Genomic DNA, 14040 nt, shown 5'->3' on the forward strand with positions numbered 1-14040 from the left:
GAAGAACCAATGTTGACTTCTCTAGTATCCTCTATTAGAATAGAAGACACCTCTGGTCGATTATCTTGAGGAGGCAATACTAAATCCTCATGTTCTGCTTGTGGCTCTGGATTTTCTTGCTGAGGGGTTCTCTTCGCTACCTTAGATAGTTCCGATTTTACCTTAGTTCCAGTTTTGGGTGTATCGAAACTAGGTTGGGGATTTTCTCCAAAATACCCCTTGGGATCTAGCTTGTAGATGTAGGCAAAATCTGGCTTTGTCTTCTTATGAGGAGTTTCAGCTCCCATGAATCTTAGAAGCGCTTCCTCTGATGGGAACTCATCAATATGTATGACACTTGGTTGGTCCCAATCTATGAGTTGTGGATGAGCAAGTGGTAGGTCAATGAGATGGATGGATAGTTCTCAGAGAACAGAGTCTCCTAGGAAGATTTGGTTTGGGATATCGTCGTACGCTCTCTTTTCAACTTCCTCAGGAATGTCTTCGATTTCGACAAGGTCGCGGTGGATGTTCGAAAAAGTGTGACCATTCTTGTTGGTGCCCCCAGTTGTGGGTATGCCAAAGCCAAGACCTGACTTTATTTCCCAATCATGTGCTTCGATGGGACATTGCATGCCCCTTTCTTCTGTTCCTAGTCCACCTCCTTGATAGTTCCATTTTTTAGTGATGAGCTTATGTTGTTGGGGATACTTCTGGCTGAAGTGATCAAGGCGTGCTTGATTTCTTGGAGGTGCATCCTTATGTAGCCAATTGTTGATATCTGGAGTGAGCTCCTCATGAAGAGGGGTTTTTGAGGACACAAAGGTGGTTGGGCCAAACTGTTTGTATCAAGGAGGTGGAATCTCCTTAGCTTTGTGATATGTTGGTCGTCCATGGGTATGTGGATCAAGTGGGATTGCTCCGACAGCAAATGCATCTGATAGACTATATTCTCCACATCCTTTGTTGTTGATCTTTACAGTAGATAGGGTGGAGGCAAGGATGGTTTCTGCATCATTACAAGTGTGGGATGAGCTGGCGATGGCTGTGCCAATGTCTATTCCAAGGCAATGGTTTGTATATGAAGCTTCAACCGCATTGCAGTAAGCAAAGGGTTCTGGATCGGCATGGATGGTTACCTCAGTGCCTTGATGCGGAAATTTGATGCACTGATGGTAGGTGGATGGAACGGCCTTCATAGCATGAATCCATGGGTGACCGAGGAGGATGTTAAATGGTAGGTTTAGATCAACAACATGGCAAACTGTCTCTTGAATGACTGGCCCAACCTTGATTGGTAGCAAAATAGTCCCTTCTGTGGTCCTTTCCAAGTTGTCATAAGCTTTGATGGTGATAACCTCACTGATCATATCTGCCTCAGTATACCCAGCTTGTTTTATGAATTTTAGGGTGCAAATGTTCAAGGCTGATCCATTATCTATCATTACTCTTTTCACGGCAAAATTGGATACCATGATGGCTATGCGAAGCGAAAGGGTGTGATCTGGCTCAACCGCGGGTATGTCGGTGGGTTTGAAAGATAGGGCACATGAGGATGAAAGGTGTCCAACAAGATTACAAAAATCAGTAGCATTGATATCAGAAGGGACACGAGATTCTATGAGAGCACTGTCAAGGATGTCTTTGTACACAGGACTAGTGCGGAGAAGGTCTAAAATGGATATTTGGGCTGGCATGTTCCCAAGGTGTTCCAAGATATTGTACCGGCTTTTTGATGGAGCTGATGGTGTTGATGAAATTGGTGGGCCTGCGATGTTAAATCACGCTCTTCGAGTGGTGACCGCACACTCATTGTCTGGTCCTCGGATATTGATAACATTGATAGAAGGCTCTTTCTTAGATATACAACCTATAAGGCTACCATAGTCTATATAGGATGAAGTGTGGTCATTGGTCTTCCCATGCTGTTGGTTTGGCTGGTAGTTGTTGGTGTTGTTTTGGATAGGTGCTTTTCCAGGATTTTGGTTGTTGTGTGGAGGAAAAGCATTTTGATAAATTTGTAAGCCTGCATTGGGAGAGGTTTGGGCACCAACAGTGATTTCCTTCCGATCAATGAGGTCTTGCACATAGTCTTTCAGTTTCATGCATCTAAGGGTGGTGTGACCGTTTACCCTATGGAACTTGCAATACTCATTGTCCTTGTACCATGCAGCTTTGGATTGGCTTGGATCAATTTGCTGGGTAGGAGGAAATTTGATGAGGTTTTCCTTAGCCAATTTCTCAAAAATAACATCCAATGGCTCACCAAGGGGTGTATAGTTTCTAGGTGCAGGTTGGAATCTGGGCTTTTGCCCTGCAGCTACATTGATGGCATTAGCTTGATTGTTAGACCCTTGAAAGTTGGGTCTTGTATTGTGGTTTTGATAGCTTTGGTTATTTTGTTGTTGGTAATTGGTAGCTTGTTGGTTGTTTGTTTGATATGGTGGGTTAGATTGGTTTTGAGAAGGACCAACGATATTCACATGTCTGGTGTCAGTAACCCCATCTGTTGCAACATGCTTGTTTTTGTTCCAATACCTAGACTTGTCATTGGAATGTGATTGATTTTGGTTGGCCTCTTTGTAAATCTTTACCACACCATCTTTTATGAGTCCTTTCTCAAGGATCATTCCTTTCTCTTTGATATCCTTATAGGTCTGCAAACAGTTCATGGTCATGTGGTGAGCCAAGCTGGGATGTGCATTATCAATAAACATTTTCACCACATGGCGTTCTGGCAAGGTGCAAGATATGCGGGTGGTAAGGGTTTGCCATCTTTGCAGGTATTCGGCAAGGCTTTCTCCACCTTTTTGCTTGGTGTGGACAAGATCAACTATTGATAGCTCTGTTTCAACAAGATGGGCATATTGGGCTACAAATGCCTCAGATAATTCAGCAAAGTTTTTAATTGTGCCATAGGGGATTCTATAAAACCATTCAAGAGCTGGTCCAGCCAAGCTTTTGGGAAAAAGGCACAAGAGGAAGACATCATTGTATGCCACGTCCTGGCAATGCATGTAAAATTCTTCGATATGTGTGACAGGGTCTCCTTTTCCTCTGAATTTGTCAAATTTAGGTACCTCAAAGTGTTTGAGAAATGGTGTCATGGTAATGGCTCTGTCAAATGGGTAAGGACACACATTCTCAAACTTGAATGTCTTTGGATCATTCCCTTCTTGGATGGCTTTCAGAGCTGTCTTCATTTGCTCCCACTCTGAATTGATAGGTGATGGTTGGGGTGCCCTCAATGTAGGAGTGCCTTGAAGTAGGTATGTGCTGGATGGGGCCATTGAATATGGATGGTTATGAGGGATTTGCTGATAGGGATTGTACATTGTTTGGGCAGCTGCATGGTGGATGATGGGTTGTTGAGGGGGAGGTGGCGCATATTGCTGCATGTGCTGCGAGGCTTGCTGTTGATATGGGATTTGAGGTTGGGATTGAGGAGGTAAGGTATAAGATGGTTGTGAGGCTTGGGGAAAGGATCGGAGGGCTTGTGGGGTTTGACCAATATATGTGGGTTGTGCCCCCATTTGGGATGGCATCTGCAAATAATTGGTGGTTGGCTGGGGTGGCGGATTACCTCCTAGAAGTGGCATTGAAAAGTAGTTGGTAATTGGAGGTAATGGATTAGTTGGTGGTGGAGGTGGTGGGAATTGAAAGCTTGGGAATGGAATTGATGGGGTTTGATAGCTTGGTGGCTGGATTTGGAAGCTTGGTATAGTGGTGGCAGGAGTTGGGGTCACTTGGGAGCTTGGTAGAAGATTGGCAGTAGCTTGTGGGATTTGATAGCTTTTTGGAGTGAAGGTAGTAGCTTGTGGATTTGTGGCTGGTGGTATTGAGCTCCCAAGACCTAATGGAAATGATGGGATTGTGCTTTGGGTTGTGGTGAACAAGCTGGGGGCGATGAAAGGTTGATTACTTGGCCCCATGGGTGGCATCCCTGTTGTATATTGCTGAGGTTGGCCAAAGATGCTAGCACTAATTTGGGAGATGGGTGGATTTGGAAGGCTAGGTGTGGGAGCAGCAGCAATAGTGAAGGGGGTGAACGGTGAGATGTTTTGGGTAAAGGGGGTTTGGAGTGGAGAGGTATGAACCAAGGATGGAGTGGTGGTGGCTGGGTTGGCTTGCGGCATGGAGATTTCAACTTGGGTGGATGATGGTATGTTTGGGTCTGTTGGGTCATATGGATTGGCTGGAGGCTCTTCTTTTGGAATATATTGAGGATAATTTGGATTATAAGAGCCTATGGGTGGTGGTAGCTGCCCAAACAATGGGTGAGATGGATCTGATAATGGAGGGGGTCTTCCAAAGTCAAAGGTTCCTACATTGTCCCTTCAAAAATTAGCCATGATTGTCTCTTTGTTTTTGTCTATAATGGCGTTTACCAATACTGCATTTCCTGGTTGGTTCATGAAAGCTTCAATGTCAGTAGGTGATGGCATAGCTTGCTCTGGGCTAAAGGATGGCTGAGTGCTCAAGGGGGGTGAGGTTGTTTGATCCAAATGATAGGGCTCCATTGTTTCTTTCTTCTTGGCTAAGCGAGTGATGGGTGGCATGAAAAATGCTCCTAGGGATGAGATGCAATAATGCTGATGGATGCAAAAAGAGGGAAGGCTTTTCTATGCAAATGATTTCCTAGGTTGAGGCAAAGCTATATGACAAAACCTAAGGAGGATTGGGTTGGGGATTCTAACTTCAAAGATATGTTGTCAAAGCACAAAAGGTCTGCTTTCCTATGTGCAAGCTTGGTGGTGATTGTGTCAACTTAAGGATAGACTGATGATCCTTTAGGAAGAACACGAGATTGACCACTTGTGAATCCCAACCTTTAGCTCAAGGTGATGAGGGATAACAAGTGACAAAGCTAGATTACCCTAGACAAAGCTATGTCAAAGGGATAACCTTGGTGAGATTGGTGGATTTGGAAGATTTTAGGAATGGCAAACTTTTAGCAAGGTGACAACAATTTTGAAAGCTTAGATGTGCAGATTTTGGGATTGCTGGCTAGATGGTTTGATTCTAAATGAGATGGATGAGCTAATAATGCTTAAGGGGATAACCTAAGATGGCTGGATTTTCTACAAAGATGACTCTAAAGTGAAGCTTATCCAAGAAGATGGGGAGAAACAAGGGTGTCTAATCATAGAAATCATGCCTAGTTGGTAAGGCATAAGCAAGATTAACTCCTGGATGTTGGCTAAATTTGATGGTGCGCTCTAACCAGGCCTCTTGAAGTGCTTCGTCGGTAGCTTTGTCCTCTGCTTTGTGGAGTTTGGCAATTCGTGGGCTTGGTGTTATTTCTTTTCTCTTGGCTGAAAGTTCTTGGTATGCTAGAGATGGCTTGAGTTTGACCTTGTGAAACTTCTGTTTGGGTTTGGGTTGTTCCAACATAAATTCCTGAATTTACTTGGCTTTGGGAAAAAACTCAATTGTTTTGCTTCAACTTGTTCAACTTCCAAAATAGGCAGTGACTACGCTAAGTGTGCCCTAAGCTAGGATTGACCAAGTCTGGCAAACATTCATTCAACAAGTAAAATAAAAACAAGCAATAGATAGGAACACCCAGATAGAAGTTTGTGGTTCTCAGAATGTGATACTTGCGCCAAGGAGTGTGTATGTTCTACAAATGTTTTGATCAATCACTCCAAACACATTAACATCCTAGATGGTTTTCTGCAAGGCTGACAATTGGTTTAGCTAGGGAGTCCTCGATATACGCAAGGTACGTGAGGCCCAAATCCGTAGATGAGACCAAAAGGATGTCACACAGCTGAGAGGAGCGGTAACCCACTTCTCCTCTTTCACTTCTCAAGGGTATAAAGTTCCTTGAGGCTTAGCCCGAATGACAAAATCTTGATCCCAAGAGAGGTGTCTTTCAATTCACCTCCCGATTCTTATACTCCGCCGGAGCGTTGGAGTTGAGGTCGTCCAAGGGGTGATGAAATCCCCAAGCAGGCATCCTAAAAAGAAACAAGGTTTTGGATCCTAATCTTATGCACCCAAGATGGCCTCGAAAGACGACAAGGGGAGAGAAGACTCGGATGACCTTGGGCTAAAAAACACGCTTGTTCTTTTACCAACTGACTCTTATGTGTGCTAATCTAGACTTTGCAAGCACTCATGTTTAAGAGACAATGTTCAATTCCAACTTGAAGCACCAACAAAAGTAAATCGATCGAAGAATGCAAACAATAAGAAGAATTAGGGTCAACAAAAGAAAACTCGCGCGCCCGGAGGCCCTCCACGTCAAGTATCGATTATTTTTTTTTAAGGCATTCAAGATTGAGTGTGAGTTTGTTTTAAGCCCAAAATAAAAGTGTGTGAGATTCGATTTCAAGCTTGCGCCCGGAGGCTCTCCACGTCAATTGTTGTTCAATTTTAGTGCCCAAGCTTGAAGTGTGATCGATTTAATCTAGAGTTTTGGCCATTTAAGAATTTTGATAAAGTTAAAGCAAACGTTCAAAAACCAAGTGAGTGAGTTAGATTGTGGAACATTTAACACCTTTTTCAAGTAGACCCATCCCCATAAATGGCGCTGAGATTGCAACCAATGGTTAATATTTGATGGGTGATTAGAAAAGAGGTGAGTCCAAGGAACTACTCAAATTGATTTTTGTAAATTTGTATTTTAACTTAACAAAGTTTCTTAAATGTTCAAAAATCAAACTTTACCTAGATTGCATGTGAAAAAGAGATTTGTTTTGTTCAATTTTAGAAGCTCCAAATGAAGTGTTTGATATTGTAAGGGTTAATTGATCCTTGGCATTCAAGATTGGATTTTTTGTTTTAAGCATGCATTCCAAAGAAAGTTGATTTTAATCCATGACATTCAAGAGTGTGTTTTGAGCAACATTCATTCAATGGAAAATGTGTTTAACCATTCAAGTTCATTTTTTTTTTTTAGCAACATGCATTCAAAGACAAATGGTTAAACATTCAAGTTCATTTTTTAGCAACATGAAAACCTGCAAGAAGCATGGTTAGTGGTTCCATATGTGCTCCAACCTGCAATGAGACAAAAAAAAAAAAAGCAATTTAGTTAGTTAGCCAAAATCTTCAAAAATGAGAGCTTAACTATGGAAAAAAAAAAATTAACTTTTTTTGTTATTTTTTCTACGCGTAAAAATGCTTAAAATGGTCTAAATCCTACGGAACCACTAAAAGTCAAATTTTGATTTATACTCTTTTTTTTTTTTTTTTTTTTTTTTAAGCTACAAAGTGCAGAAATAATAAAGCAGAAATGGAACATAAGCAAGCAGAGAAGACAGTCTGTCAAAATAAGAAGATGTTGAACTACAGAGACGCCAAAATACGAAGAGGACAAAACAGATTTGCAGCACAGAACACAGGTGACAAGCAGAGATGTCGATTTTCGCAGACGCAGATTTTCGCAGACGTCGATTTTTGCAGACGCGGATTTTCGCAGATGTCGATTTTTGCAGACGCGGATTTTCGCAGGAACAGGTTGCAGACGCCAAAACTGTGCCAAAAAAAGCTGAGAAATGCGAATTTTTTTTTTTAGATGGTATTTCTTCTTCCTAAGTGCGTTCTTTAACCTGCAAAAATAAGCAAAACACCCTCACAACATACTCAAACAACAGCAAACATTAGATGGTTAGAAAAATGACATATAGATGAAAATAGATGATTAAATGACCCATAGTGGGGTCCCACCGGGCGTGTCAAAATGTAGAACCAGAATTAGTATGCAAAGAACATTAACAAATAAAGTAAACATTCACAAACCAAAAACTAAATTCACATATATGCTTAGACAAAGAAAGAGAACAAGAAGTGCAAACCTCACAAGAGAGAACACTCCATGCTTTCTTGATTCTGTAGATGTGTCCTTTTGCTGTGGATGTATGCTCAAGATGCTCAAAAGCTGCTTCAATGGAGATGGGTAATGGCAAATTGGTAGCTTTGTGAGCTCTCAATTTGGCATTATAAGGGTATGGTTGATGGCTTTGGTTCTCAAAATAGCATGGTAACTTTAGCTCAAAGATTGTTGATGAAATGGCTTGGGATGGGATTCAATTTATAGGCTAAGGGGTAGAGGGATGGAGGGCTTAGATGCAAGGATGGATGAAGGCTTAAGGAGGGCTAAGATGCACTCAAAGGGGAGCACATGGATTGTGCTTGTTTAGCACCAATGGGAAGGTGACACTTGTCACAAGGAGGATGAGTGTGAGAGGGTAGGGTTAAGGGTTGGTTAAGGGCATGATGAGTGGGGTTGAGTATGTAAGAGGGATGTAAGAGGAATGAGTGTGGAAGAGGGAAGAGTGTGGAAGATGGGTGTAAGAGTCATGAGTGGGCTTGTAAGAGTCTTTTATGTTTTGTAAGAGCACTCATGACTTAGTGGTTGGGCTTTTTTGAGGGGAGACTTTGGTTTGGATTAGGAAAGTCTTAAACTTGTTTAAGGAATGTGACAACATTAGGGGGTGGATTAGGCTTGGGTTTAGGATTAGATTAGGGATGTTAGAGATGTGCAAGTGGATGGCATTAATGAGGGTGGGTGAGTTAGTGGCTAAGCTTGGTTAGTATGGGTGGATGGGGTGGATTAAGCTAAATGGAGGATTAGAGATAGGTTAGGGGTTTTTGAATTTGAGGATTTCATTTATCAAATAGATTTATTTAATAAATGGAGATTTTTGGAATTAGATAGAAGAATAGGATTTAATTGATAAATAATAGATTATTTGATTTATCAATTAGGACTATAGATGATTAATTAAATTAATCAACTAGGGGATGACAAAGGATTAATTAAATAGAAATTTAATTAATAATGCCCTTTTTAGATAACTAAATAGGATTACTAAAATAGTGTAATCAAATTTAGGTGTCTACATTATTAGAGAGTAACAATTACTGATGCACTACTACAATTATTAGAGAGTAACAATGATATGACCTGATTACTGATGCAACTGTATTATTGATTTCATATCTCTGTTCTAGCTTGAATACTTGATCCTCCTTGATCAAATAAAATTTTACAGCTCAATCAACTTAGGATACTCTACTATCCTTCCAATTCACTTTCTTGGTTTATCTTTTTAGTGTCACGCTTCTCTCTTTCAATCCCACAACTTGACCTTATACTTATATCTTTTGCCTTTTCAAGTTAGCTTGAATACACTTACAAACATTCAATATTCATCCCTTAAGTTGGCTAGACTTAACAAATAAATTCATCAAACTATATATGCTAATTCAAGAAAATCCTTTGTTAGTCGACCCATCTCAGTCAACACTAACTCATAAAAGACTTTCTTTAGACTTCCTTTTTTAACTATGTGAAATTGATTAACACTGTATCTTGAATTGAATTTCCTTTGGTAACTGAGTGAGCTTAGTTAACACTTGTTATGTACCAACTTCTCTTTGGTGCTAGAGTGAACTCAAAAGATACCATCTTCCAGCAAACTTTTTTTGATGTCCAAGTGAACTCGATAGATATTGTCTTCAAACTTGATTATCGTGAGAATTCTTGACAGACATTGGAAACTATCTTTATTGCCTGAGTGAGCTCGACAAACATTGACTAGTAAAGACTTGACATTTTGTGTAACATCAAAGACAATATACAATTGAACAATTATTTTCAATAGCAAGATGGTCATGTGATTGCATACGAGTGTAGAAAACCTAAGGACCATGAGCTTAGCTACCCCACACATGATTTGGAACTTGTGGTCATGGTGCATGTGCTTGTGCATTAGAGAAATTTCCTTTTGGGACATAGGTTTGAGCTGCATAGCGATCATCATATCTTGTAGTATATCTTTACTCAACTAAACTTGAATGCACAATAGCATTGCTAGATGGAGTTCTTGTGTGAATACAATTTTGATGTTCACTTTATCAAAGGGAAATAAAATATCATTGTGGATGCCTTGATTAGGAGGTGACATGAGATATCAATTTTGTCACTAGGAGTGGATTTGTGAGGTCGTATCTTGGAAGCTTTTCTTGGTGACACATGGTATTAGGAGGTGAGGACAAAGATTGAGTCTAGACATACCCTTGAGGGGAGGTTTTTAGGTTATTTGCTAGAGTCTAATGGACTATTGTGACACTTGGGGCATATTTATGTACCAATGTCTGGTGATCTTCATACCTTGATGTTACTAGAAGTGCATTGTGCACCATATTATGCACATCCTGGTGTCAAGAAGATGCATGCCAATCTTAGCTAGTTGTACTTTTGGACATGGATGAGACACAATGTTGTTAATTTTATTGCATGATGTCTCAAGTGCTAGAGAGTGAAGACAGAGCATCAACATCTGGCATGTCTTTTGCAACCACATATCATATTAGAGTGGAAATGGGATACCATATATATTAATTTCATCATAGGGTTTCCTATGTCATCATGATGACATGATTGTATCATGGTGATAGTGGACAAGTTGTCCAAGGTAGCACATTTGTCACCCATGAGAACATCCTACATAGCTTCTTCTATAGCAAATGTTTTCTTGAAAGACATTATTTGATTGCATTGAATCCCTTGTCATATTATATCAGATAGAGATCCAGTGTTTATTTTACCACTATGGACATCTCTCCAGCATGCTTTGGACATGCAACTCAATTTTAGTTTGGCTTATTACCTAGATATCACTGGTCAAATAGAGAGAATTAACTAGGTTCTAGAAGACATGCTTCACATATATGTGATGGATAGACAGGTGAAGTGGTAGAATTATTTATACCTTGTTGATTTTGCATATACTAATGGGTATCATAGTTATGTTGCCATGTCATTTTTTCAAGCCTTGTATGGTAGACTGTTTCATATCCCTTTGAGTTGGGATCACTTGGACGACCAAGTACTTCTAGGTCTAGAGATGCTTTAGGATATGGAGCAATAAGTTATTCATATTAGAGAGAATTTGGTTACTACTCAAGACAAGAAGAAGAAGTGTGCAGATCCCCATAGGTTGGATCGTCACTTTTTAGTGGGTGACACATTGTTTTTGAGAGTGCATCTAAGGAACAGCATAGTGCCCACCTATAGTTTTATTTTCTATTATATTTATCAAACTCTTTTTTATGCCTATTTCATGCATGTGTTAGTTTCAAGGGTATTGAACATATAATTATGAAATAATTTCATGACTTGGATTACATGTATATCAATAAAGAATTATTTAGTTGATTATATTTCACATGTTGATTGATGCTTATGATTACTAGTGCATTAATGATGTTTTAATGATTCTTAGTGAATATGATTATTTTCTAGATGATATCAAACAATAAGTATTTTATATTCATAATGATGAGTTTTCCATGTTTGAATATGTGATGATTTGTACTCAAGACTTATCATAGTACTTACCCCACACTTGCATGTGTATGGTGTGCATGTTTGTTTTACTTTTCTATTTGGCATATTTTATGTGGTTAAGTGAGGGAGTCGTAGTCACCTGCTAGTCAGGATCTACATAATGTACCACTCCTTGTCATTGCTTGTTTAGTTTAGATATATTGATATACATGTAAATGCTCATCTTTTATGCAGAATGTAGGTATCAGGCATCGATTTCTTGAAATTGCTAGGATGAGTGTGCCCTATCACAATAACTCAATGGTAAGAATGGAGAGATAATATTTAGGTCCAATCCCAACCATAGCCTAAATACTTGTCTTGCAAGAAGGACTCGTAACTAACTTTTCACCCTTTTTAAACCTATGAGTTTATCTTTATCTGTGTTGTTTGATTTTGAGTTTTAGTCTATTTTGGTAATGTTGCTATTATGTGGATTTCACTATGTGATTTATTTGGTAAATAATTTAATTATAATATTTGGGTTAATCATATAATTAAATATTATTTGATTAAAAAAAATATTAAAGCATTAGAATATTTAATTAATTAAATATGTGCTTTAATTTAAAAGTCTTAATTTAGGAGTATAAATTTAGAAAATTGGTTAAAGAGAAATTAGAATATGATGATATTTAATTAATTAAATATGTACTTTAGTTTAAAATATTTAATTTAAAAGTTTAATTTAAGTTGAACAAAAAGAAAATTAAAATATTAAAATATTAAAGATTTAATATTGCTTTATTGTAATTATTTATTTAATAATAGTTAAAGTAGAGTTTCATGTAAACAATGAGCTTTAATTATTATTATTAATTTAAATAATAAGCTATGCTTTAATTAGTGCTTGCACTAATTAATAAACTAGAGAAAAATAAAATAAAATTTAAAGATAAAGTTATAGTTCTAATTGTGGCTTAGTTATATTTATTTAATTTAATGATAATTATTTAGGAATTTTATTTTAATAATAAACTCTAAATAATGTTATTAATTAAATTAATAAATATATTATTAAAAATACTTCTAAAATTAATTAAAGAGAGAAAGCTAATTATTTAAATTAGTATTTTTGGTACTTAAATATCTAAAAGAGTTGTGCATGGAAAGGTAAAATGTAATAAAGTAATAAATAGTAATTGATCAGTGAGTTCCCTCTCATGATTGCACAATAGAGCTCCAATTTAAGGGAAAACACTTTATCAGAGATCTAGAGCTCATTTTGCAATTACATAGGTTTTGGAGAGCAAAATTCAGAATTGGATCAAAAAAATTGTTGAGAGTCTCGAAGGGTTTCGGATTTGCATGCATTCATAGATTGTCTCAGATTTTAGATATGGTTTTGAGATTTTGGGAGTGAAAATTTAGAATTGGATCAAAATATTTGTTGAAAGTTTCAGAGGGTTTGAATTTGCATGCATTCATAGATTGTGTCAAATTTTAGCTATGGTTTTGTGGTAGGGTTTGAAAACCAATTGTAGAATTTAATTAAAAAATTTGTCTACTTTGGGTCTTTCTGAGTGTTTGCATATTGCTTATTAATTTACTATATTGATTGTTGAATAAAGAATTATGTTGTAGATTTTGAAAAAAAGAAAACTTATTAATCAAGAAAACTTGACTAAGGAAAATTATAGAAAATTTGTAGAAAATTATTGTGATTGTATTCTTATAAACCCCTTTATAATATAATGCAAATTTAGTTATTGAAAATTGGAAGAAAACAATAAATTGAACAATTAGGGTTTCAACTTTAAATTTGTCATTAGAACTATGTGATTATCTTAAATTTTCTAAATATAGATCAATATTCTTCTTACCCTGAAATAATTTAATTGCATTATTTATTGGGAAAGAAAAAGATTATTTGAAAGGAAAGCACATTGTAACTAAACATATGCATGCATGTGAAAATAAATAAGCTAAAAATAGAAAACTAGGTATATTGTGGTTACATGCATGTGAAAACAAATATCTTAAAAATAGAAAGCTAGGTATAGTATGGTTACATACATGTGAAAACAATATGCTAAAAATAGAAAAGAAAAGAAAAGAAAAGAAAAAAATTAAGTATAGTATGGTTGCATGATTTGAGAGATCAAAGACATGTGGAAATACTAATTGCATGTGTATTTTTATTTTATATAATTTAATTTTTAAATTTATTTATTTAAAAAAATAGTAATCATAACTTATTAATTACTAAAATTAAATAAATATTATCCATTTAGTGATAAAGTGAATGTTAGTATTAGTGATTATTTAAGTCTAATTAAACTCTTAGTTACATATAAATAATTTCATAATTATTAATGCAAGAGGGAAGTTAATAAATAAATATTTATAATTTTATTTAATTTTCAGAGGAGTTGTGGTAGAGTTCACTTTGTAATCCTTTAGTTAATGACCATTTGACTTTATGAGAGAAATTATAAATTAATTAAATTTTAAATTTTAAATTGTATCTCTAGTTGCATTATGAATTAAAGGAAAAGTAAATATTAATATTAGACTTAAATAGAAGTCATATTAATATTTTAGAAATTGAAATTAATATCAATATTTAAATATAATAATATACATTTATGTTATTAATTAAATCATTTATGATTTAAGATTATTTAAATTAATAATATGATAATATTGCATGGTATTTTATATGCACAAAAAAATTAGATATTTAAATACTTAGTGTTTTAAATAAATATATTAGC

The sequence above is a fragment of the Cupressus sempervirens genome, chromosome 3, assembly GCF_028749045.1.
Source record: "Cupressus sempervirens isolate cs-2001-9-10 chromosome 3, ASM2874904v1, whole genome shotgun sequence".
Classification (NCBI taxonomy): domain Eukaryota; kingdom Viridiplantae; phylum Streptophyta; class Pinopsida; order Cupressales; family Cupressaceae; genus Cupressus; species Cupressus sempervirens.